The sequence below is a fragment of the Alligator mississippiensis genome, chromosome 2, assembly GCF_030867095.1.
Source record: "Alligator mississippiensis isolate rAllMis1 chromosome 2, rAllMis1, whole genome shotgun sequence".
NCBI classification, from domain to species: Eukaryota; Metazoa; Chordata; order Crocodylia; family Alligatoridae; genus Alligator; species Alligator mississippiensis.
The window spans coordinates 19,205,316-19,233,283 of NC_081825.1; the positions used below are offsets into that span (position 1 = coordinate 19,205,316).

The 27,968-nt window shown below is 43.2% G+C and overlaps 1 long non-coding RNA gene across 1 annotated transcript; it reads left to right on the forward strand.

The window, feature by feature from the left end:
* Window positions 1–20,053: 20,053 nt before the first annotated feature.
* LOC109280993 (uncharacterized) lies at window positions 20,054–23,895 on the forward strand. Its single transcript, XR_002087499.2, has 3 exons — window positions 20,054–20,478; window positions 21,580–21,734; window positions 22,416–23,895. It is a non-coding gene; the product is annotated as an uncharacterized LOC109280993 (long non-coding RNA).
* The last annotated feature ends 4,073 nt before the right edge of the window (window positions 23,896–27,968 follow it).

Below are 27,968 nucleotides of genomic sequence, written 5' to 3' on the forward strand. Positions count from 1 at the left end.
TAAATGTGTACAACTAGCCTGAGAACAATGAAAACAAAGTGACAGAACCCTTCTCCCCGCTCTGAAACGAGCAGTGTATAACGGGGAAGTCATGACTATTTCACTACTAATCTAAGCAATAGTATGATGACATAGTGAGCTAACTGGGAGCAAATCTGGTTTATGAGAGCAGTCACCCTAGGATCAGTCTCTGTTTTGAGCCCATTTAAACTTGGAGGCTGTATTTGAAAGTTTTTAATGAGGATCTGCGTAGGTTATGTAATCTCAATGCAACCATTCAGGTGAATCTCTTTATGCCACTCATGGCTTACGAGTTCTGTTCCCTGTTTGGTATTAATGAAGTCTGAGGACAAAAGGTTTGACAGACTGGAGAATAATAATGCCAGCCTCATAAAGCTTGGTGACTGAGGAACTGTGATTGTGCCTGTTGTAAAGAAGGTCAAGTCTTTCTTTTTTTTTTTTCCTGGGGAAGGTAAAATTGACATCAGTGACAGTTTCCCATCCCTGCCTTCCTGTGGAAAAGCTGAGGCCTTCTCCCTGAGGTGGAATTGTCTTTTGCAAAGCTGGTCTGGCAGATGGAAATCACTGAGTGTGATTAAATGGGGATTCCAAAAGAAAATGAAACCATTAGCATTAGAGGAGGGGTGCTGAATTCATTCTTGCTAAAGAATGGACAACCTCATAAAGGGGCTGTGGGCCAGCTGGTAATGGGGTTAGAAGTTATCAATACTTTTCTACTTCTACAGGTCTGACTGCCTCAGATACTGGCCCTTGGCAGGCATGATTCCCTCTGGAGCACCTGGGCACAGACTCTGTACTATCTGGCTGTTTCTACTTTCCTCCAAATGCCTGGCCAGGTTTGCAGGCCATTGTAGGGAGGAGGGCAGTGCCAGGGGCCTGCACTATCCCACCTCCATCAGGGCAGTCTGCACAGGAGCTGTGTTCTATCCCTGGTGTCCAAGTGGGAGTGCAGCACCCTCCAGGAAGTGTTTTCTTAGCCATGTGCTGCTGCTGTTTCATCTCAGGCTGCCTGTAATGCTGCTGGGTCACAGGTAGGCCTCTTGGGGGTCTGTGCTAGGACAGGAGGAGTGGGACTGACAAGGGTAAATCTGGGAGATAAACTGGTGGGGGACAGCAGGTGCAAAGTGCAGCCAGGGGCATCAAGGTGTGGAGGTGAGTAGAGAGGGTTCCTGATAAGGGAGAGGGGCAGCACAATGTAACACCATAATTGCAGCCAAACAGGGCTGTCAACTCAAGAATTTTTTTTTTTTTTACTGCAAACCTTTTAGTGACCACCATAGGAAAAATAACTTTAGTTGATATTAAATCCCTACATTTGATCCCTGCTCTTCTAAGTGAGGCCTGGCAGAAGAGTTGCACTTACACTATGTAAAACATATAGGAAAAAGATGTCAGTTAAAAAAAAACATCTTGGCAACCTTGGTAGAAGTTGGGAAGGTCATGGGGCTGTCCAGTTGGTATATCATGAGCCATACAATTACCACTGAACTGAGCCCAATGACTTGTTTTGATTAAAGCATGTCTTAAAAGGCAGCCAAGCCCAGACCCATAGAAATACTTAAGGGTTTAATGAGAACTAAAGCAGTATTAAAGGCCTAAGTCTAGGAAGGCACTCATCCAAACCATAGTTTTGCCAGCTAGGTTTCCTAGGTGCCAGTTCTGCTTCTGACCTGTGCAGAATTCTACCATTTTAGCAGAACTGAACCCCTCAGCACCTAAACCATGATGTCTAAGACTACTCTATAGCTCAAACTCTGTATTTTTCCACCTGTGTCCCCTAGGTGTGCTTGGAGCATACCTAACATACCTCTGTGAGTGAGTGTCAGTTATCCTGGCCATAGCCACTTCCCATCAAAAATATAGGAGGAGGAGGAAAAGGGGTGTGCCCCTTTATTCACTGAGCTATTGCATAAAAGCACTCCATCAGGAAGTGCAAGACCTAGGTTTCATGCTATTCCTAGCCTAAGGGGATTCAAACCCACCTCTCCCTCTTCCTGATTGCCCTATCCACCTGGGTCAGGTTTTCCTGGGATGGGTCCCTCTCCACCTCTCCTGTCAAAGCTGTGCCACTTTGCAGATAAAAATTTAAAGATTCATTAGGACAGAAAAATAAAGCAAAGAAAGTGTGATTCTGTAGCCCAATGACTGGGACACTCACCTGGGTTTATACATTTGTACATTGACTGTTTTATGTAATAAAAAAAATCCTTGGATCAGGAATTAGTACCCAGTCTCTCTGAGTGGTTTACTGAGTGGTACCAGTTGTATTCTCCTCCTCTAATTCTGCATTGATTCAGGCTTCTACTAACATTTCCATTATTTTACCCAGGATTGAAACAAGGATAACATGTCTGTGTCTACCCAGGGCATGCCACTTGCCCTTTTGAATAGCAGCACATTAACTGCTTCCAGTGTTTTAGGATTTCCTTGGTATTATAAATTTTTCTACAAACTAACATCAGTGGGCCAGAGGTCTCCACAGAAACTCTTTGAGGACTTTCAGATGCCAGTTATCCAGGCCTATTGATTTATAAATGGCGATTCCTATGGTAGTTTGGTTTCCTTCTTAGCCATTGATGGAAAGGTGTTGTTCATCACCCCTATATGAAGTGTATGTACTGTACTGTGCTTCATTCTAGGTACAAAATAGAAATGGGTTGAACATCTCTGCCTTTACTGCATCATTAGTGCCAATTCTATCTTTTCTACCTAGCAATGGACCTATACCATTGTTAGGATTTCTTTTGTTTAATACCATATTTGCTCACATACCCCACACACCTTTTTCACAAAAATCAGCCCACTAAAATTGGGGAGGGGGGGCTGTTTTAAGTGAGAGAGCTAATTTTATGCCCTCTATAGCAGCATGGAGATGCTGTAAATAGATTCTGCTTCTTTTCCTTCTCTTTATCCCATTTCTCTTCACAGCCAATTCAGCTGTGAGAGAGTTAAAACTGTAGATTTTGCTTGAGCAGGAAAGGATGGGTGAGTGAGTTGAAGATTAGGCTCCACTCCACTCCATGAAGCCATAATTCTGGAATAATATATTTTGTTTCTTCATTTGCCTTCACAAAAACAAGGTGGGTCTTTTATTGAGGTATATCTGGTATGCAAAATATATGGTGTGTATATATATCTATAAACCTCTTTCTTACTGTTCATATTTCTGCCTGCCATAGATTTTTTCCCCTTATGTCTTTAGCTTCTCTTGCCAATTTTTTATACTTGTACTCTTGTTTTAATCCATTGCTGTCTACTTGCCTTCATTCTATTTGTCACTTTTTAAAATTTTTTAACTGAGTCCTCTTTTTCAAACTAAACATGGGTGATCTTTTAGCCAAAGCTGATCTCTTGACTGTTGAGTTGTGGCCTTTGAGCCATCTAATCAGCTTTTAAGTAGTTTCAAATTTCACTGGCATTTTTTTCTATCTCCATTTTTCCTCTCAACCAACTTTTTTCTCATAATTCTCTCAACTAGGGGAAATGAGTCCATTTTGTAGTACTGTAGAGTATGTATTCTGGTTCAAGCTCTCCTCCGTTTACTTATACCAAATAGAAAGAATATCATTAGTTTGCGACCATCTGAAACATAAGCTCTAAGTAAAGACATTGAAGTATCAACACAAGCTCCGAATACTTGTGAGATCTTATAGTTACCTTATTTAACTGCAGGTAGAGCTGTTCTGCTAGGCTTTGCTTGTCTGAGGATATGTCTACAATGTAATAAGAAGTGTGGTTTCAACTTGAGCAACCTGTGCTATCATGAGTTAACAGGCAGGGAGGGTGCCATTCCATGGATTTCAGCATAGGTTTGTAAAGCAAGTGCCCAGGGTCCAGGGTGGATTGGCATGATGGGCATTGCTGTGAGAGACACACCGTGGCACACATTCTGTTGCACTTCTCAAGCGCCTACATGGTACTGTGTGGCATCTTGTGTCCTCCTTCTCTCACTCCTTTTTGAGGTTTATGCGTCAAATTCTGTAATACGACTTTGTGGTTTTTCAGGACATGGGTAGGGTGGAACAGGATCACACCATGGTGCCTGAAGACATGGTGGTTTCTTCCATTCGGTCACAAAGACCAGAGTCCCGAATCTTGTTCCATCAGGACTCTGGTAGTGGGTTGTTTGCTACTTCTCCTTAACTGCCTCTCAGCTGGCTGTGGCTAATGGTTCTTATAGTCATCATTATCCTTCATTTTCAAGTCAATTGAGAATATTGTGGAAGCTAGAAAAATGCCCAGACTTTCCAGGGCTTGAAAGCTGGAAAAACACAGAAGCGTTTTGGGAGAACAACAGGGAGGCTGCTTTCAACTGAACTGGCAGGATGAGGGGTAGAAAATGGTTTCTTCAAAAGAGAAATGAAATGGTGGATAGGAGTGAACCAGCTGGAGAGCAGAATCCAAAGAAAAGGTCTTTCTCTGTGAACACAACATCTCCCAGCACCTACTAGAAGTACAGAAAGCATTGCCATGTATGGGTTAGTAACTCCTCACTTCATCTCTGTAACCGAGTGCTGAATCAGTATGACAGTCCTCCCCTCTCACCTGTTTCAATATTTTCTTTCAGCATGTTAAAGTCTGCCGTGCAGTCTATAGACGGAGCGCATTTTCCCCAAACACTAAACACTCAGCCGGCCCAGGGAAGATTAATCAGGAGTTTACAGGAATTGCAATCCTTCTTTGCCCTTGCTCCCTGACACACAAAGTTAGGGGAGCTTCTCCTCATTTGAGATACGCCAGGGGCACAGACAAACACTAAGTAGATTAGTAATTTACATGTCAGCAGCATAAGAAAGTACTAACTATATCTGCAGACTGCACCACTGAAGGTCAAGTGCAAAAACAAGGAGGGAGAAGCCTTGTTTCCAATCTGTTTTGTTTTGGATGGGGACAGACTCCTTGGCAGCTCTGGAGAACTGAGAGTATTGGCTCATCCACAAACACAGACCTGTTTGTCCGTGCTTACTTCAGCAATAGAATGAGCAGGGCTAAAGTTTTCTCCTGGGCCCGGTGCATCCCATCAGGTTCTGCCATGCACCTGGCAATCCCCATGTCCAATACAGCTCTACAGCTTTTGGAGATCATAGAGGCCAGCAGGCATCATGCCTCCTTGATCTATTAGAGCCATAGTGTTGTATATTGTACCTGTAACCTCCATGCAGTACAGTTTTACATGAGATAAAGAGGCTGGCAATTAAATGGATGAAAATGAAAATGATATGTACATTGAAAAGGGGTCAAGGAGTGGGCAAAGCATAAGAGAGAGCAAGCAGGAGGAAGCACTGGTGATGTATTAACCCTGGAGGCACACTGACAAGTAGAGGTAGAGCTGGAGTCTACCCTTGGCATCTCCAATTTATTGGTTCCTACTTGGTCCAAGATTTTTTGAAGTAAGAGGGGAAATGTACGTTAGCTTGTATTCTCAGAGGGGCAAGGATTTCTAAGGTGATATCTTGCAAGGTGCATTCAAAAGTTTGTCTAACTTTATTCTAACTACATAGTTGGTCCAGTAAAAGAGATCACCCAAGAATTCCTTGCCTCTCACAATTTCTGGACCCTTATGGCTACGCCATCAATCTTACCATGCCTGTATTCTCAGTAATACAAAGGACTGGGACTGGGAGGGATATCACAGTTGTACAATTGCCTGCAAACACAACAGGGACAGATCCTGTGTGTCCTGAGGCAGGGCTATCAGAGACACAAACACATTCTGACCTGCTCCGATACTTTCCCAAACTGGAGAGTTGTGCAAACTGGAGAGACTTCAAACAAGAGCAACAAGAAAGGCCGGAGGGGGAAGAGTAAAAGAATGTAAATGTGCACTATAGAGCCAGGCTAGGGCATGCCTACAGGGCCATGATAACCATCTGCATACATGTAAAAGGGTTAAATTCCAAAGACAGAGAGTGCCTTTACTGGGATCTGCATGAAATGAAGGAAAGCAACACTTGAAACTGGGAGCAGCTTTCTAACTGTGAGACCTTTAAGACTCTTCATTAGTCTTGCATGGTATAGCTGTAAGTGAGAAGCAAGGTTTAGTTGGCAATAGCTCATTTTGGACCAAGTAGTTAATTAAGAGAGATGTTACAGAAGCTTCCAGGCACATAGTGCTTTTCCTTAGGTCAGGGAAGGAAGCAGGTACAGCAGAAGACCAGGGAGAAGAGTTATTTTTGTTTAATCAGTAGTATAACTAAGGGGATGGAAATGGGGCAGCAGCCCTGCCGTTGGCTGGCTGTGCTGCCATGAAGAGAAACCCCAACTGCTCCATGTGCTGCTACTGTCTAGGGTACAGAGCTACCTTGTTATGCCCCTGTGTTTAACTCCATTATGTAGATGAGAATGGTCACTTGAAGGCCATTTGAGATCTGATGTCTATGAATCCTTGATATAATGATTTGCCAATAGGATGGCAAAGATTGAGAGGCCATAGTTGTTTGCCTGTCTGGACAAGGTGAAACAAAGGCTCCTGCTAACCATGTTTATACAGGGCACATCTACACGTGCAAATGTTCCAGGGTAATTTACCCACCCCGGGCAGGCATCTACTTGCGCAAGGAAGCGGGAGCAGATTTGCTGCTCATGGCAGCAATCTGTTTCTGCCCCCACTGGCCCCATATCAGCCCCCTACAGCAGCCAGGAGAAGCTCTTGGCTCCCCCTGGGTGCTAGCCCAGGGGCTAGCAGGGAGCACAGGGCCAGAAGACAGCTGTCTTCAGATGGGGGCTGGAAGATTGCTCCCTGCCCCCAGGAGCTGCCTGCTGCCAGGGTGGGCTCCACCACTGGAGCCCAGGCGGGAACCGTGGAGTGGGGGCTGGGAGCTCCCTGCTGCCGGGGCAAGGGGATGTTGTCCTTGCCTGGGCTCTGGTGGCAGAGCCCGCCGTGGCAGCAGGCAGCTCCTGGTGGCAGGGAGCATTCTCTTGCCCCCTGCTGCCCAACTGACCAGGAGCACATTTGCTCCCAGTCATCCGTCTACACGTGCTGAAATGTGCAGTCATTACTCCTAAGTAAATTTGCTACTTTTATTTACAGGTTTACTCACAGTTAGAGCAAATTACTGTGCAGTAAGCATCTGCATATGTAGATGATGATGCTTACTAGGCATGTCTACACATGACACTACATTGCCATAGCAACATGCTATGGCGACATAGCATCCATGGGCAAAAACCATGACGCTGCAGCTACATCACTGTAGTGATGTGCTTCCTCAATATAGCATGTTGCTATGGTGATGTAGCAGCTAAAAATAACTGTCCGTTGTGCACATGGTGCAGTACAAGCTGTTACTGCTCTGTCATTTATTACTTCCAAAAGGAAGTACTAAAGTAAAGTGTCTCATGTAGACGTGCCCACAGGCTCTTAAATGATTGGTTGTTGGACTTGGGGGCCCTGCAACCAAAAATGATAAAACATGTTTGCAGTGGCCTCAATGGAAAGGAGAGTGACTGAAGCACAAGTGCTGAGATGTCCCGGGGCAGATTTATCTGCAATAAAGGAGTTTTGTGAGAAAACTGAAAGTCCAAAGTTAATGTGGGTTTCTTGGGCTGAGGGAGGGGTTTTTGTTTTGTAATTTTTTTAAGGGTTTGAAACTGCCTCATTATTGCAAAAAGGCCTTGAACTGTTTGTCCAGAAATTATTGCTCTCTGAAATGTTTAATTTACTGAGATCTCATTTATCTTATTTTAAGGTACAGACATTTAGTTTGTGGAACATTTACATTGCTGTCAATAAAATATTTCTGTAGCATTTTTACCAGAAACATTTTCATAAAAAATGAAGCCACTTTCTTCAGGGGAAGAAAAGAAATGTGCACAGGCATAAGTGTGAGCAGGGTAGAACCTGCACACTGTGACCAAGCCTTTATCATAGCATCATCACCCGTAGGGCAGAAGTGAGGGCCATTCTCCCCCTGGCAAAGTTGGATCTTCTTTAGGAAAATGGTGAAGTGCCTAGAATACTAGATAGCAAATGCTGCAAGAACAGGAGATAGTTGGAAAAGGATGAGAGTTTCCTTCTAGAGAAAGCAGAGAACCTAGGAAACTTCAGGTATAAAGCAAATGCCTAAATCACAGGACTGGATGCTGGTGGTCTTGTCCAGAAACACTGAAAAATTCTGCCAGAGGTGATAACTCCCACCCTCCACTCACATGAATCTCTTTGCTTCATTAGCAAAAGTAGGAGGGGAGGAAGATAAGGAAGAAACCTCAATTAAAATTCCAAGGGCAATAGCTCCTGATTGATTTAGGCTTCTGAAGGGCTATCGTGTTTCTGGAATCTGCTTTTAAAAAGTGAAGCAAAATCAGACTGGTTTCCAGGTAGCCTGCAGCACCTTAACCATCGTGAACTGAAAATATAGTTCCCGCATTTCACAGAAACATAAGATGTTCCTGAGCCAGTCGGAGCCAGGGAATCTGATGGATGAGGCTTCAGCTCCAGCAAGGAACAAACACTGTGCAATTCACTTAATTCAGTTCAGAGCTGCAGAGCCCCACAGTCTTTTGTAGGTATTCCTGGTTTCTCTGAGCATGGTCTAACCCTGCAAAAATAAGAAGGTTCAGTATATCTAAGATCTTCTTGACAAATAACTGAACTTGCTCAGGCCTGTATCAGGAAACCTGGGAACACTTAGAACACCTTTGTATAACAGGGAAAACTTCCTTGTGGGCACTCCATGACTATATGCAAACAGGGACATTTTTATTAAGGGGAAATCTGACTTATTAAGGGGAAACGTGACTTAAGGGAAAACAAGTCACAAACTTGTGAAACAGCAATAGCAGGTAGATTGTAACACACCCCTTTCTTGGTGCTAGTCTGCCCAGCATTTCCCTACCTGCCAGTCATGCTGTCCCCAAGGAAGTAATTATTTGACCAGAGCATCTCACCCCTTCCTCAAACCCCACTCATTGTTTGGCTCTGTAAGTAGCAGTGGTTCCAGTGTCTCTTTGCAACTTTCTGTCCAGTTCTGACATAGGTCCAGCCTATAGGTACAACCAACTAACCAAGCATTATTTTGGTGCTGAGTAGACGGGGCCTCACCACCATCCATTCAGCTCTGCTGCTGCCCACAGTGTAATCTCTTGACATCCTGCACTGTCATTCACAACACTGCTTTGAGTCTGCCTGGTCTCATAGCAAACTCCCATGCGTCATGTCTCCAGCAACCCCAACCACAGGAAGGGAACCAAGTGCTCTCAGGAGCCTTGAATGGAGCCCCAGCTGTTTGGAAATGGGTTTTGACCACAAGATAAGAGACCTTTCTCCCATTTAAGTCTCTCTGGGAGCCTGCTGACTCCCAAATACAACCACACACACTATCATTGTGACCTCCCAAGCATCACTTGAGAACTGTAATTAAGTAGCGCAGTGGTTCTCAACCTTTTTTGTACTAGGACCCATTTGTAAACATTGATGGCCAGTCCCAACCCAGTGCCCCTCACTCCTCTCTGCCCCCTGCCCCCAGTGTGGGGGTGTGTGGAAGGCGGGGGCCCCAAGCAGCCCCTCGCAGCCTGGAACTCTGCTGACCTGCCGGGGAAAAGCCACCATTTCCCACATTTTTCTTCTTTAAAGGAGAATCCATGTTTAAAGTTTATTGATCCATTTTTTAAAGCTTGTTCGTGACCCTTTCATATATTCTTGTGACCCACGGGTTGAGAAATGCTGACGTAGCATGTGGAAATGAAGCTCCGGTGGCACCACTCCCTCCTTTTGCCAACAGAGGGAAGTAAAGAGCACTTTTCTCCTTGGAACCATTCTACGTTTCCATTTGCATAAGAAACATACAAAGATCCATGAAACTTTGATCCTAAAATGCCGAGACTGTTTAAACTACTTGGAAAACAGGATCTGATTGAAGTCATCTGGACATACCCTGGTACACGTGAAGTCGTAATCGCTTCCCACTTGCTTGGATTAACTGGAAAAGTCAGCTTAGTTTCAGTTGAATTGTTTCCCCTAGTATGCAGTCATGGGGTTTTGGGAAGTTCAAAGGATCTTATTTTTTCAATATTTATTTTGTGTTATTCTCCTACTCATTATCTGAGTAATACATGTGGAGGATCCCATATCTTTGAAGGTCAGTTCTGGTGATCAGGCAGCTAATTATATAAAAAATGACTTTATAATTGATTGCAGTCTAATGAGACGCTACATGCTGGCATACTTAATAGAGATGGGCCTTGGTTACACAATTCTGATGGAAATCTAAGCTTCAGACACTCTAAACTTGGGGATTTTCTTGGCTGGGGAGTTGATATGTGCCTAGGGAGAGGAGAGAGATTCATTTCTGTTGTTTCAAGATGGGTCCTACTTCTTAATGTAATGAAATCACTTCTAGTAAGTGTCTAGGAACACAAACACTTTGACAGGCCAAAGGAAGGTTTAATAAAAAGAGCATCTAAAAATATAGTCATAATCAACTATTGGGGCAATGAAACAAAATGTGTTAAAAATGTAAAGGATTAGGTTGCTTTCTCAGTTCTTTCAAAATAAGTTTTTAATGGACGCCTGATACATTATTTATAGCCAGTATAATGCCATACAGCATTAGCAACATGCTAATTTATCTAATTTTATTCAGATATCATAAATTATGTACCTAGTGGAGTTCTGTTGTACACAAACCTCTTGAAATACTATGATTTGATATATGGCTCTTAGAAACATCCTCCCTTTCATTGATTTGGGGCTTGGCTCTCCACTGTGCGCTGGACAGCTGAAAGTAAAAGGTAACAGCATGTGAGCTTAAGTGTCATATAGTTTGTTTTGTGATCACTATAAATCAAATCATTAAAACAAACAAAAAAAAAGAGAATTCTCCCCTAATATAGCCATACAGGCAAAAATCTAATGTATAGCAATGATAGGTGATAAAAATATAGATATTAGAAACCACTTAGAAACTAAATGAAATTTAATTGCAACTCATAGAGAAACCAGATTATGTGGGTATGATGGCATTTCAGAGAGAAGGACCCAAAATGCCAATGTAAATTGGATGAATCATGAGATATTGATCTCATGAGGCATCTAATTTCAGTAATGGGGTCATGTGAGAACAGCTGGAGAAACAAAAGATCAAGGGAACTGTGTGATTTTTCAATAAGATGCATATTGGGACAGGACACCTGTTATAACAGTCCACCTGGGAAAAAAAGATATGCCATGCACCGTGGTTTTACTTGTCAATCATCAACTAGGCATGGATTTTTGCAATGTTCAGTGGCTTAACTACAATAGCAATACAAGAACAATGTGATGAATCAATGTAAAATATTATATCCAAATCTGATGTCATAGATAGGGAGCCTGGAAAGGCAAAAGGTGAGTAATGGTAATATAACAGTTGTGTTTCCGTCTGAGTTCGGTTTATCTAAAAATAAAACAAAACAAAAAACCTCATGGCACATCTACCTAGAGTTGTATCTCACATAAGAAGTGAAGTATATCTGTATATTGATAACGTATGATGTTACATACATGATCATACATACATGTATGATCACAGATAACCTTGCAGATTGGCTGCTGCTAAAAGAGGCAGAAACAGGTCTACAGACCAACTTTTATTTCCTTGCACTTCAAAACACAAAAACAAACGTTTATCCCAAAATCCATTTGGTTACTGCAACATAAATGCTCATGTATACTGGCTGGAGAGACTCAAGACATGAGAAGAGAGTAGTGCAGATTGGCAACAGGTATTCTTGAATTTACTGAGTTCTCCAAATTTTTCTCCAGCCTATACCCCATATTTATAGATGGCTGGCTCTTATATTAAAATAAAAGACTTCTGACTGGTTTTATTTAAATGTCTTTGTTCCACTGAAACTTTTGGAACTGCACTTAACCAGGTCTCTTGTGCACTCGCAAGGTACCAATTAACTGGGATTTATATCCTCAGGAAGTAAAGGGAGGGTTTCTTATCTCCTTTCCTTCCCCATTGTCCAATGCTGTTCAGCACTGTCCTGTTTCTTCTTTACCTTAGTTTATAGTTTTCTCTGATAAGGCTGTTTTTGTTTTTACAAATTATTTAAGCATCTTAACAAGACCATATCTATTATAGCAAAATAGTGCCTAATCCATTTGGTTTCATCCATCAATACTAATAGTATTTTAAAATAAAGTTATGATATAGTATATCTGAATTATTTAATGTGTGGTCTTCCCTTATAACATCTCCTTTCAGGCCTTGTGCTTTGTTTAGTTGTATCTCATTACTGGCTTAGTTAGACATGGTGATGGCTTCCTTTACTTTGCTGACAAAGCCAGGTGTCACATTTGCCAAGGTTCATGCTATTGTTGCTCAGAAAAAGGCTTTGGGGCCTTCTGCTTACCCACGCTTCTGCCGCTTGGCCTTGAAAATGGCCAAGCCAGGCACTAATTAACAATAGTGAAAGACATGTGATTTGCACTATGGTTCTCACACCTTTCTCTGCAGACTGGTACTAGCAAGTGTTGGAGGCAGGATACTCATGTAGATAGACCTTGCATTTCATCCAATATGGCAAGTCCCATAGCTGTATACTCCAATGTTCTGGAAGATTAAATGAGGCTGATGGGGGGGTGGGGGAAGGGTTGTCAAGGAAAATGCCATATCTTTTCCTTAAGTATGCGAGTAAGTGTGGACCCAATGGAACAACTGTAAGGCAAGATGGATGTAGCCCAATATATCCCAACACCAAGGAGAGGTCCAGCAAGAGCAGGATGGAGGTCAGTCCACTTGTTTTAGCTCCAGTAATGCTGTTGTAATGCCATTCTACAGCAGCTCCAGGCAAGTACCCCACAGTGATCTCTGAACGACCCCTTAGGTTGGGGCACAGGTTGTGGTGGTAATCCAAGTAACCATGAATAAAAATAAGTTGATACACCTGTGGTAAAAGCTAACCTAAAATTGTGCCCCCCAGCAGTTTTGCAATCAAAATGCTTTCTCCACATACCTTTTAAGCTCAGGTTTCCTTTTCTGCACAGCTTTGTATACAATGCCAGTAAACATTATGACACTCCTCTACACTATTATGCAAGGCTATGAGTGTCATCTGCAGAAGATCTCTGAAGCCACAATACCTGAGAGAGAGCCACTTCATTATATATGTATTTATTCTGAATGGATTAGCTAGGTAGATAAAACAGCGTTCGAAAGACAGTTCCTGTTGTCTCAAGCCTATAGAAAAGCTATGGAGGTCTCAATTCTAAAGTGCAACCCCTACTTTTCGGGAGAGAGTCAAGCTACAACACATGGGTGTTTGCTGAACAGACTGTCACATGTTGCTCTCCCTCCTTCCAGATAAATCCAGAGTACCGTACCGACTTCAGGAGATTTATGATGGACTTATTCTGAGGTTCCTGAGTGCATACGTGGTGGTTTCTGTACCATGAAGTCATGAACAGAAATCTGCCATGATAGCAGGGTTGTAGCCTCTTCATCCTGGGCTTCTCTGGGGCTTGTTTCTGGGATTCCCTGAATATAGACAAGGTCAGTCATTATGAATTGCTTTTGGGTAAGGCTTTACTTTTACATAAACTACACATTATCACTTGAACAGTCTATGGAAGATAATATCCTGATTATAATGCTTTTCCACAACAGAAACTAAGAGCAGGAAATGTTTCATTCTGCAAATAGGGCTCTTGTAGAGTTCAGTCATTACCCAGCCTGGGTAGTTTTCTTAGCCTTCATTTGTATGAGTTAAAAAATTAGATTTCATAGATAATAGGCAATTAGGGTGTTTGTAGGAAGTTTTATGCTGCTGCTTCAACTGGAGTGGTAACAGGTCCTTCTGCCGGCTGTACCCTCCCACTTTGAGGTCAGCCACTCTGCAGGCTTGGCTCAGTCACATGATGTGCTGTTTGTTTCAGCTGTTAGTTGAAACCGATACGGTTCTGCGGAAGAATGAACCGTTTATTTCAAGATCCCGTCTAAAAGAAATTGTTGGCACGTTGTTATCAGCTCAAAAGAAATGTCTTCTCCAGGGAACCTATTTCCTCAAATTGGTGCACCCTGGCAAGTAACCAGAAAGTTTCATTTTGTGATAACCAAATACGCCTAGAGAGGAAACATCTAAAGGGACCTCAGTCACCTATTTATGGAGCCGGGGGAAAGACTTTAGCAGGTTCAGACTTTTGGACAGTCCAGTCATAGTTGTGACGTGTATGCACTTAGTTTTGCAAGCTGAACCCTACCTGAAATAGAAAGCACAACAGGTAATGCAAAGTTCAGCAGGGTAAGTCAAGCCAAACAGGTATCCTTCAGGACTTGGAAATCTAATTCCAGCAAAGCCAAGAGAAAAGAGCTTAAATTATGCTAGATACTTTTTAGAGGAGAAATGAGAGGAGATCTGAGGAGTGGATGGCTAAAACCATTTAGGGAGTAAATGCAGCAATTAAAGAGCACAGGAAGCGAAAGGATTTCTTTGCGTTCATCTTTACCATGGAGAATCCTGGCTGATACCTGCCCTTAGATTTATTTTTATCAGGTGATAAAAATGCCAAATACTGAGAGATAGAAAAAAGAAAAAAGAGATCTTGGAACAAATTAAAGAGCAATAAGTCTTTGGGACTCGATAACATATACTCAATGAGTACTGAAGGAATTTGAGCATGAAAATATCAAGTTGTTAACAAAAATATGCTGAATCTCAGTAAGATCATCATTAAGAAGGTAGTGAATGGCGTACAAGGTAGTGAATGGTGTACAGCATAGTGAGGTCCTAGGAATTGCATATCTGCATCTTTCTTTAATAGCAGAGGCAAGGGTCTTCTGTGATATCTTTTATGGAACCAATTATATAGTTGAGAGAAAAAAATGACAAGCTTTTGGGAACATACTTCTCTTCTTTAGGTACACTCCTAGCTGTTTTGGAGAAATTCAAGCTGTCACATGGATGTTTGTTGAAACAGGAAGGGCAGTATGTTCCTGAAAGCTTGTCAAACTTCTCTCCCAACTATGTAGTTGTTCCAATAAAGGATACCACAAAAAAGCCCTTGCCTCTCCTACATTTCCTGGACCTTCACAGCTACAACAATGTTCCAATCTTACTTCAGTAGCAGATATAATGGCTGAAACCAGCCAAAAACCAGAATCAGCATTTGGAGCTGACAGAATGGGGACAAGCTACTATGGATTCACCGAAGGAAAATTGGGTCCCTAATCTATTCAGATTTTTCAAGTATGTTACCAATGCACTTGGGCTTCCTAAAAGCAAAGTCCCTCACAAGAAGCAACTAAGGAAACTAAATAGCCATAGTACAAGATGCAAATTGATGGCCCCTGGCACACATTACACTTAACATGATTAACAAATTAATAATATCTTAAGTTGTTACCCAGCCACATGTTAATGAAATGAATGGCCTGATAAAACAAGGATTAAGCCACAAAGTTGTTACAGAAAAAAAAATGTAATATCTTTGTGGCTGGTTCTTATCATGCCATTAATTGAATGTATGGCCAGGCAGGGGCTCCCAGGCATAGGATGTGCCCCTATGACAGGGAGCCCCGTTAGCAGATCGGGGGGGGGCACACCATGCAGGCCTGGATCAGCTGATGGGGCTCCCAGCCACAGGAGCTTGGTACTTGCTGGTGCAGAGGATCGTGATCCTGGGCTCCCCTGCACTAGCAATAAGGCCTGATGGGATCGGATGCTGGCTCCCACATCATGTCTCCTGCCATGAACGTATGACATGGGAGGGAGTACGATTGTGGGGATCCTGCATTGGATCCCATCTCATGTTCACTTGCACGTCTGCCAGGGCCATGTCATGGATGAGAAATTGACTGGGAGAGGAATCACAGTAAACACTCAGTTTGCAATATGGCAATAAATTAAGTTAGCCACTTTGCCAAGGTTTCATATTAGTTCTGGTATTCATTATTATTAATAGTAATAAATGGAGAAGAGAGATAATTCTGAGGTAGTAAAGACTTAAAGAGGATTATGATGAACTTCAGTATAAGTCTGAAGGAATCTTTCCCTAGGGATGGACTATTCCACATCTGTCCACCATGTTCTTGCACTTTTCACGTGAACCTCCTGATGTGGAGGCAGGATACTGGAAAAGAGCAGTACTGCAATTTTGGCTAACCTTGTTTTTATTTGCTTTTTAAGCATTTCCAATTTAAATTATTTGTGTTTTGTTTTATTCTCTTCTGATCTACTTTCTAGGAACCAGTCTTGTAGTTCTTAATCATGAGCAGAATCATTGAGATCAGTGGCCCAAATTGATATCTGCTGTAATTCTGCTGCTGTATATGGAGTTATGCCAGGGAGAAGTTTGGCCCCATGAGACAGTTCACGTGAGGGCTATATGATCAAGCCTATATTTGGCTCTTATCTCCTCCTTTAAACTAGCATATGATATATACAGTGCACCATTTTCTCAAACATATTGTATCCTGCCAGTATCACTTGATTTCCCATAAACAGCCTACAACCACGGTTCTTTTTCTAAAAGATTTTGTATAGTCTCAGTCAGAACTATACTGAGAATGAAGTACGAAGGGGGCAGTTGTGTTGTGAGGACAGAAACATCCATGAGATGAGCTAAAATGGTCTACACAAAATAGACTGGAAAATCCTTAGAATATGTGTCCCAGTCTCCAGGCTTTTCACTTTGCCATCTCCCTCTCTTGCTTTCTGTAACAGTCCCAGTCTTTTACAGGACATTCACAGAGTTCTTACTTTCTCCTTTAAGTGCTGCTCCCTTTTGCTTTTTAAAGGGCTTTTCTCAGGAGTTTCACAGAAGCAGCTACAGCAAGTAGTTTTCAGCGCTTGCTTCTGTTATCGGCCAAGTTTGTCAGTACTTGACTTCTGGTTTCCTACAGTTCAAAAACGCTTATTTATTCCCACTGTCTTATCTCTTCTTCCTTACCCAGAGTTACTGGCAAACTCACCAAAGACAGAAAAGTGCATCTAGCGAGCCAGGGGACTGAATGTGCCACAGGTGTAGACACACGCACATAGCTGCTATATTGCTCTGTAAACTGCCACGGAGAAAGCAATTGCATTTTCTTGTCCCAATACACAACGCAACAGCAATCACTTCTTATGTGAGCAAGGACTTGATTTCCAACACAACAACAACAACAACAAAACCCCATCTTCAGTAGTATCTAGAGTAGTTCTGGCTGCCTTGCCAGTACCATAAGCACAGGCTCTTATCTCTCTGGAATCAGCCAAGTCTTTAAAACAGTAGGGCCATTTCACTTCCTGAGCACATGACTCCAGTGAAGAACAGTGTCCTCAGACTCACTCTGCTTGCTGCAGGTTAATGTGAGGCTGTTGTTAGTAAAAACCACTTCTGATTCTGCACTTAGGTGCAATAAGGACACAGTGGCTGTTGCTGGCAGTATTAAAATCCTTGCAAAGCAGAAGTAATTGCTTAGAGTGTTCAGACTGTTCATTCAGAGTGATCCAATTGCTCTGCTGTGCCGGGGAAATAATGGTTAGCCCTTCACGGCATATAGCGGCAGGGTTTTAATTTCGCCAATTTAGCAGGTCAGCACTACAATGACAAAGTCCTATCAATCAGGATAATCTTGCTCCCTTTTTCCCAGGCTGATTATTTTTAAATAGATGGCTCCTCTTGTTGTCATAATCTAGACAGGGTATTAAGGAGGACAACTATAATTTGTCACTGATTTATTGTTTTTTGCACACAGCTCTTTCCCTTGGTCTATGGTAGCAGCACTCTTAAGTAAACAGCTAGAAAGCTCTCTGACACGGATTCCCCTTTCATGCCGTTTATTCACAATCTCAGCACCAATTTCCAGTCTATTTCTGTGTATCGAGCATGTTCCCAGTAGCCTGCCTAACTGCTGTTCTCTCTTGTCAAGGACAATCCTGCCTCGAGCAGGGAGTTGAACTAGATGAACTTGTGAAGTCCCTTTCAGCCTGACTTTCCTATGATCCTTTCCGAAATCCCTCCTTAAGACTTTTTTTTTCCCTTCATGGCCACTCTTATGAATCAGGAATGTACTTTGTCTTACATACATATCAGTGGTTGTTAGTATCACAGGATCAGAGAAAGTTAGGGCTGGAAGGGACCTCAGGAGGTCATCTAATCCAGCCCCCTGCTCAAAGCAGAACCATCCCCAACTAGATCATCCCAGCCAAAGTTTTGTCCTGCCGGGTTTTGAGAACCCTCAAGTATGGAGCTACCCCCACCTCTTTGGGTAACCTGTTTCAGTGTTTTACTACCCTCCCAGTGAGAAAATCCTTCCTAATATCTAACCTAAACTTCCTTTGCTTCAACTTGAGACCATTGCTCCTTGTTCTGTCATCTGCTATCACAGAGAATAGCCTAGCTCCATCCTCTTCAAGCCCCACTTCAGGTAGTTGAAGACTGTTATTAAATCTCCTCTCGGTCTCCCCTTCTCTAGACTAAATCAACCTAGTTCCCCCAGTCTTTCCTCATAAGTCATGTCTCCCAGCCCCTGAACCATTTTTGTCACCCTTCACTGGACCTTCTCCAATTTGTCCACATCCTTTTTGTAATGGGGGGACCTAAAAACTGAACACAGTCCTGGCTTCACCAGTGCTGAGTGGGGGGAAAAATCACTTCCCTGGACCTACTGACAACACTCCTACCAATACAGCCCAGCATGCTGTTAGCCTTCCTGGCATCAAGGGCACACTGCTGGCTCATATTCAGCTTATTGTCCAATGTAACCCCCAGGTTCTCTTCTGCAGAGCTGCTGCCCAGCCAGTCAGCCCCCAGCCTGTACTGGTACATGGGATTGTTCCAGCCTAAGTGCAGGACTTTGCACTTGTCCTTGTTTGAACCTCATGAGATTCCTTTTGGCTCAGTTCTCCAATCATGTTAGTACCCTTGGGCATGTGGTTTTGTTACGTTGCAAACAGATGGAAAAGAAATGATGGCCTGGATCGTTAGCCTGAAGAGCTTACCTGAAAAGCCAAGAAACAGGGAAAAAGAGCAGATCTAAAGTAAGATAAACAGGCAAAGGGATGCTGGGAATCCTCCTTGCTGCAGGCTCCGTGGGAATATGTGCAATCTACCCAAAAGCCCCCTCAACAGAACCAGTAACATTGACTGATAAAAAAAAAAATGGAATTAGTTTTTGCAAATAAGTTCATAAAAAATATCATCCTTCTTTTGGTTGCTGTTGAAAAATTTCAATCAGCTCTTGATTAGTTGATTTGAGTTATATGCTGCCCTTCCCCCCAAAAAAGGGTCAAGGTGGCTTACTATAAGAGAGCAGAATAATTTATAACACAGGAGAGCCAACAAGAGACAAAACAGGTTAAAAGGCAACTAGAGCATCAACATAAACAAGCCCCCAAGCAACATCCCAGCCGATCTTTATCCCCTACATGCCTGCCCACATGGGACGGTCTTACAGCACTTCTGAAAGATGCCCAGGCTTAGGCAGTGGTGGGCCTAAAGAGAGAGGGAATTCCAGAGCTGAGGAACGAGAACATGTCCCCAAAGCAGACTTGGTGTATTGATGGTACTTCAGGAGGTTGCTCTCAGCTGACTCTGGGCAGTGTGATGGGGCATAAGAAAGAAGGTGATTCCTTTGGTATGTAGGACCCAGACTCTTTTATGCATTATTTCTCACAGTCTCAAGAAAAGATTTGAGTTTGTTTCTGTTTAACATAGACACAAACTTGACACAACTCCAACCTGCCTAAACCAGGAGTGGGCAATTATTTGGGCCCAAGGGCCACATAGGGAGTTTTGATGAGTTGTCATGGGCCAGGTCATGCCCCCACCCCACAACAATTCACCACAACTCCCTGTGGGGCATTGGGTTGATGGGGAGCAGTGTTCAGGAGTGGGACAGGTGTGATCCACTCTCTGCATGCCCTGCCCTGTGGGGGTGGAGGGGAGTAGTATGGGTGTGTGTGGAGGGGGGTGTGCACATGTGCTGCCTGGGAGCTAGCCATGGGTGTGGGGAGGGGAGGGCAGGACAGGCGGCAGATGTATGGGGCACGTGTGTGGGGGGCCTGCCTGAGGGCCAGCTGAGGGTGAGGGGAGGGACAGGGAGGTGCAGGGCACATGCAGCAGAGCTTGTCTGGTCAGTGGCTGTCCCTGGAGTGCTTCTTGTGCCATGCCCATGAATACCTAGAGCCCCTTTGGGGAATAAAATATAATTACCCTTAATACCATTTTAGAACAGGGATGTCATTATTTTGTTTGTACAGCAAGTAGCACAAGTCCACAACCTGATTGGTCTCTAGATCCTATTGCAATATAAGTGTTGTCATAGATGATGGTGTGATATAATAATAATGTTTTGTTGTTGGTAAAGTGCTTTCCAGTGTATCAGTTGTACTATATTCTATTTCTTGTGATTATGATGGACACTATTCTTCCTAGGAACATCCTTATTTCTTTATTTAGCCCAGGGGTGTTGAAGTGGTGCCCAGGCTGGGTCCCAGGTCACACTGTCCACAACACTCTCACAGGATGGCATCCTGGAGCGTCCCAGGCAGGTACTGCCTCTGCTTGATTAGACAAGTGGGCGGGGGGTGTCCATGGGTCTGATCCAGCCCATGGACCAGCCACATATGGGCCAGATGAGTTTTACACCCATGATTTAGCTCATTATAAAAGACTATTTGCAAAAGTGAGATGGTTTAATTTGTAAGGCCCTTTTCTGCAAATACTTATGCATGTAACTAAAGTCACTCCCCTTTGAACTTGCAATCTGCTTGTTTGCCTGTTTCCAGAGTAACCACATTAACTTGAAGTTCGTATGCTTTATGAAACTGTCAAATCATAAGTGTGCACCAGAGAGCTGTTGGTGGGAGAGATATTGGACATGAAAGCTGAGATAAGATTATCTTAGAAGCTGTCAAGCCAATAGCAAGCTGTAGTTTTCTTTTCCTCCAAAAACTGGGTATAATGTACCAGGATGCTAAAATAGAGAGGGAGTCTGGCCAAAGTGGTGAATTCCTAGCCTCTTCTACCTTAGAAAAGCAGCAAAGAGACTTTTTTCCAAGTCTATGGTATATGAGGGACAACCTCAAAATATTTCAGAGCACAAGTGTGTGAATGAATGAGTGAGTGAATGAATGAATGAAATGCAAACTAGATGCTTTGATTTAAAAGAAAGAAAAGGAAGTGATGAAACTCTGAAAAGTAACACAGAGGTTAATGCAGTTGGATTCAACGAAGCCCATTCTGATAGAGATTCAAAAGAAAATCCCCTGCCTTGGGCTAAGCTGAGGATTTGCAAAGTTGCAATAGCCATTTCACTTGCAATGTGCTTGCATTCCTGAGGGCCCTTGCTGCTAACAGATGTCTTCAAAAGTGTTCATTCAGGCCCCCGTGAACTGGAATGCACACATAGCACAAACCCGGCAACCAGACACTCTGGACCTCAGACTCAGGTTTGTGACGCATTTGAGGTGCCTGTTTTAAGACTTCAAGCTATAGCAAATGATCTTACTCAGACGGAGTTAACAGAGCTAGATCATTTGCTATTGTTCAAATCCCATGGCAAACAGCAGAAACGGAAGTAAGATTAATCATGACATAATTATTAATAACGTTGTCTAATAACCCGTTGTCTTCAATTTTCTCTCTGAAAGATCCAACTACGTGAAAATTTGGAAAGAGCCAGAACAAGCTGCTTCTAGTACAGAGGGAGACAAAACTCCAGATTTCAAATTCATAGATTATAAAGCCTGAAGTGATGATGCAGTCCTCGCTTCCCAGGTCCTCTTCAGAGTTGCTGCTTTCCAGGGTGAGTCTTTGGGAAGTTAGATGTTGTAAGCATGACCTCCACTCTTTAGTTCTAGATGTAGGCTTTACTTTTGGCTTGTAGTAAAAAGCATATTTTTGCACCCATCTAACCAAATAATCTAGAGTGCTCTATGTCAGGGATTTATCTTCTTTTTATTCGCCACTTTCCCAAAATCATTGTATCCTCTGCTAACTTTATCAGTAATAAACTTTGCCTCCACTGATAAAAATTTTAGCTAGTAAACACCAAAGTCCAATCCTTGTCCACTCCACTACCAAGTCCAATCCTCCACTACCCCATTTTTGCAAAATGATGGAAACGGAAGGCCCTCAAGTCTGTCCCTTGTCCCAAGGCAGGATCCTCTATTCCTAAAACATTCCTGACAGATATGTCTAACCTGCTCTTAATCTCCAGTGATAGAGATTTCACAGCCTCCCTAGGCAATCTGTTCCAGAGCCTCAGCATCCTTACAGTTCGAAAGGCCTTCTTCTAACATATAACCTTAGTTTTTCTTGTTGCAGTTTAAATCCATTTCTTCTTGTCCTATCCCCCCTGAATTTGAAGCACAACTTACAACCTGCTTCACAGCAAAAGCTGACATATTTGAAGAATATTGTGTCTTCCCTCAGTCTTCTCTTCTCTAGATTACACAATCCCCATTCTTTCCATTTTTTCTTATAGATCACTTTTGTTTTTCTTTTTTTGGACTGTCCAAGTGGACCACATCTTTCCTGAAGCGTGGTGTCCAACACCGGACAGAGTATTCCAGGTGCAGCCTTCTCGATGCTGACTAGACTGGAAGGTTTACATCACGTGTCTTACATACGATGCTCCTGTTTATACATCCCAGAAAAAATATAATAAATTCTTATAACTATTGTGAGATTATTGTGACTATTTTGAGACCTATAAGGTAGCCAGTTTTTACTCCAGTGAATGCATGTCATTTTGATTTTGTATCACTATAATGTCTTAATGAAAATATCATGAGGTGCAAATCAAATACCTCACAGAAGTCTAAATAATGGTTCAAAGCTTCCTTTATCATTCAAACCTGCTATCTCAGAAAAAAAAAAATATGGTTAGGTTGACAAGCTCTGTTTTCTGTATGCTGATTGGCATGAATTACGTTACCCTCTTTAATTTTTTTTAAAAAACTGAAGTTAGTATTAGCTGTTGCCTTATTTTGCCCAGGATTCATGTCAAGCCTGTAATTACTCCGGTTATTCTTTTAACACTTTTTACATATTGCCATAACAGCCATCTTCCAGGCCTTTAAAACTCCTTCAGTGTCCTGAGACTTGTTGAAAATCAAACCAGTTCAGAGATTTCAACCATCACTTTTAATACTCTTGCATGCAGTTTGCCACATTTTCTCACGTACAAGATGCACCTTTAAAAAAAATTATTCCCCCCCAAAACAAGAAAACTGCTGGAAATTGGAGTGTGCATTATATGCAGGAAGTATAAGAGCAGTTTCTGCCACTTGCCAGGCAAAAGCAAAGGCAAAGTCTGCATGAATACACCAGGAACAAAACAATGAGCAGGCTCAGCTCCTTAGCTGCTGTTACTCAGTTACTTAATACAAGGAAAGATCTTCTTTTTCTTCATTCTGCGTTTAAAAACAAGGCACGTATCTTATTCTGGGGCCTGTTGTATAGAAGAAAGTACAGTATCTAAACCTGTTGATTTAAGAATGTCTATAATCTCCTGATTTACCGTTAGATTAGAAGTAGGTTGTAGCTGTGATGGTCCAGGAAATACCCGAGAGGCAAGTAATTTTTGTGCTATCTTTTATTAGACCAACTGGGTGCATCTGTACAAAACACTTTACTGAGCATTAGACTTATCTAGGGGTGGGCAATTGTTTTGGCTGGAGGGCCGCTTAACGGGTTTTGGTGAGCTGTCGAGGGCCACATGGGTTGCCCCCTGGTCACCATCTTGGGACTGGAAGCCCCAGCCCTAACCGCTGACCTTTGCCACCAGAAGTCCCCCCTGCCCCTTGCCCAAGGAAATCCTTCTTTTGGGAGGGGAGAGTTGCCATCTTGGAATCAGGAAAAAAAAACCAAATCATACACTAAAAGTAAAACACCTACTATAACATATTTTAATTTTATTACAGAAAATATTTTTGTCATGATTTGTGTTTGCATCGTGTATATCGAAGTGTTTGCACAATAACTCAGAAATAAAATCTCACTCATATATTTTGTGTTGGGGAGTGTGGGGTGTGGTTGGGGTGGGAGTGTGCATATGATGGGGTGTGGGGAGGAGTGCATATGTTGGGGTGTGGGGAGGGGGTATGTATATGGCGAGGTGGGGGTACATTTGGGGGAGGCTGGGAGGGGTTTGGCTGTGTATGGGGGCAATAGGGTATGTTGTGGGGGTGTATATGTGGTGGGGTTGTGGGGGCAGGGTGTGGCATTTGTGGGGCGTGGGGGGGTATGAGGACACCTTCTACACACTCCCACCATGGTGCACAGCCCCCACCACAGGCAGCAACAGCACCAGCAGGAGGGGGCACTTGTGCCCGGCACAGGCACTGCCACCAGCGGTGTGCAGCTCTGGCCAGCAGTGCACATGGTGGCAAGGAGTGCAGCCAGGCTGGCCCACCTCTATCATGCAGGGATCCCTGCAGTGTGCATGCAGCTCCTACACTCATGCCTCACCAGGGGGAAGTCCTGCACCGGGCACAAGGGCCCTGAGTGCTCCTGCCTGCTGGTGCTGCTGCTGCCTGTGGCAGGGGCTACATACCATAGGGGAGTGTGTGGGGAGCCCCCACACTGCCCAACCACCCTCACACCCATGCCCTGGCTGCCTGAGCTCTGTGATGCTGCCACCCCCCTCGGTGCGGGCTCTGCGCTGCTGCCAGCCCCAGCCCCATGCTTCCTGCCCCTGCACACCTGCAATCTTATCCCCCACCCCTGGGGCCCTGCTCCCACCCCCACCATTTCTCTACCTGGTGCCTGCAGCCAGCAGGATGTCGGGGAAGTCAAGCAGGTCCCCCGGCAGCTGCAGCAGTGGCAGCAGCAGCTCTACCCGGAAACTGCGGATTGGCTGGGCTGGGCTGGGCCCTTCTGCGCATGAGGATAGGAGTGAGATGCAATAGAGTACATTGGGGTTATGTATGTGGGTGCCTCACTCCCACCCGCATGGGTGGAAGGGCTGGGTGGGGTACAATTAGTTGGTGGGCACCCACAGGCCAGATGAAATTGCTTGGTGGGCCACATCTGGCCCAAGGGCTATATTTTGTCTGCACTTGGTCTAGTTAGTGACATAGCAAGACCATTCAGGAAAGCGTTCTACTAGATTGGAAAGCTTTTTACTGCCACCATCACCACCCTGATAATCATGTTATTATATGGTCCTTTCATCTGGATGCTTTTTCTCAAATACAGAGAAAAAATATTTATTGAGCCCTCCTGCTTGTTCCACATTACTACTGGCCTTCTCAACTGTGGGAAGGTGGCTTTCTGGATACCTGTAAAATGCCCTTCAATAGTTCCTAATTATCATTCATGCCTTCACATCCTTTTGCCCAACTAACTTGGTTCACGGTTGTTTCCAGCTTTGTGAAATTGTCTCCTTTGAAGTACCGTGTGTGAAAATATTCATAATTTGGATTGTAATTTGTTAACACATAAGAAATGTAATTAAATCATCATGACTTGTACCTAAGCAATGACTATTTTTGTTCTATAATCAGCTCTTGTCGATGGGATCTAACATAGAATTTCCCCATACTGGGTTTATCACTGTGTGTGTTAGGAAGTAGCCCTATACAAAGATATGCTGTCCCATCAGCATGACACCTCCAGCATTTGTTACTCAGACTGAAGTCCCCTACAACCTTTTTCGTACATGTTATAAGTAGGTGGTTAATGAGCCAGCTATCTTGACCTTTAGTGTGATTTGCTTGTGTGTAACAGATGCCAATTAATATCAGCTAGTGTGTTTTATGTGTTAGGGTATTTGCTAGTTGATATGCATAATAAAATTCACTTTTAGCATCTCTCTTTCCTTGGAGTCTCAGACCAGCAGAGACTCCCTGTGCCTGAAAAAGGGTGACTGCACCCAAAAGCTTGCTAAGAACTTTTATTAGACCACTGACTAGTTGGAAAAAAGATATCACATCTACTCAAAGAATCTTGCCTGCCTAATATTCAAGCACTACTGTATTTAAAAGAAATCCTCCTGTGATCTCCTGTAAAAATCAGGTTATGAGATTTTTCATTTCTTGTCCTAAACTGCTGTGCTTCTATTAAACAACTGCTTTCTTCAGTTCCAAAGAACTTCAGCAGTAGGGTCAGCCAATTCTTGTGTCTGGTTTATAAAGGCTGTTGGGAATCATTTAAGATAAAAAGCACTATAAAATAGAAAATCACTATCATTAGCAAGTGGATTCATTTCTCTTTATTGCATGGGATGAGTAACATACTTCCTTAGATCAGCTTCCCAAGTGGGTTATATATGTCCATTGTAGATGGACCGTTCAGTTCACCCCTTATGATAAAACTAAAATGGACACAAATATTTAGGTTATACATGTATTATTATCACCATGCTTTCAGCATGATGAAGGGTCTAAAAATAATCAAATATAATAAAAGGTAAGGAATGGTGAGATTCAATCCAAGAGAGGTTAGAGAGAGAGGGAGCAAGCAAGAAGAGAACAGAGAGCAAGCTTTAAATATCAGAGTTCACTTGATCCAATTTAGGAATGAGCTTTACGTTGTCGTGGTAATACGGTATTTATAGAATGCCGCCTGCAGGTCTTCCAAACTTCTGCTTGCACAAAGTCTTTGATTCTAGCAGCAACGACGACTAAACTGGATATTGGTGAACTTTCAGTAGTTTATTGATTTAACCCAATAAAAACAAAATGTTCTACCAGTAAATCTTTCAAGCGAGGAAGTCTTATTCTGATCAGCTAGGATTTGGAATTCCTAACACTTTTACTAGTGAATTGCCTGTCAAGAATGATGGGGGGGACAGAGACCGGGGGGACAGTGCCATGCTGGCACCACTCCGCACCACTGCCTCCTCCAAGGAGTAGGGCTGGGGGTGGGGAGCAAGGCCAGCGGTGGGTGCTGGCCTTGCCCCCACCACTCTGTCCCCTCCATCCTCTACATCCCTACCATCATGGTGGTGCTCCGTCCCACCATCGTTCCCCCACCCTGTGTGCAGCCCCGCACCCCACCCCACCTGCTCCATCCCCCACCACCGCCATCATGGTGACACTCCGTCCCTGCCGTCATTCTTGACGGGCAGTTTGCCCCACGTACAGCATTGGCTGGAGCCACGTCTTGCCAGGAGCCGTGCCCTCCAAGAGCATTACGGACAGACAGATGCACAGACAGATGGACCAAGCCCTTTATATATATAGAATAGGGTTGATATTTTATACGACACTTAAAGCCCAAATTATTTTACTTTCATGGCTCCCTAAAACCAAACTTTTATCGGTTAGTATGAAGAAGACAAAACTCACTGGGATCCAAATTGCTCTGAGGCCCAGGTTCAGCATCACTCATTTCAGAGGGACTAAAGTTAAACATGAGCTTCCTGACCTGGCAATTTAGTATCAATAGCATACATAGGTGTAGGTACATCATCTTATACAGTGCCCAACATAATGTTGTCTGAGCATCTCACAAAACTGAAATATACACATTAAACATTTCTCTCTCTGCCCGTACCAGTCAATCCCATTGTACGTTAGAGAGGATTATAATTTCATTCAAAAAATGATTAAAAGAGCATGCAGTTGTACATAGTGATACGAACTAAGAATGTTCAGCAGCATTTGGAAATACTACTATATCTGAGAGATTCCCAGGAACTAGGAATGGAGCTAGATGCCTCTTTCTCAGAGAAGGCTGTCATTTTACTTTTCTCATGGGCCAATCCTGCTCCCATTGAAATCAATGGGATTTCATCCCATCAATGGGATTTCAGCAATGGGATTTTCATTCAGACACAGGAAATGAGATCTTTTGAGAGTATAGGAAAGGCAGAGTTTTTAAAGATGATGTTTGATACTGTCATTTCTAGTTGTATATTAGTTTCACAATGAAATGTAGCTCACCACAGCTTTGCTTTGTTGTTGTCACATCTACTACGACTTCTACTAGTATTATTGGTGTTCAGCAATGTTTTGAGGAAACAAAGTTTTGCCAGGAAATACAGGTGTTTACACCTGAAATAGTTCACCTGAAACACCTCAGGGTTTGA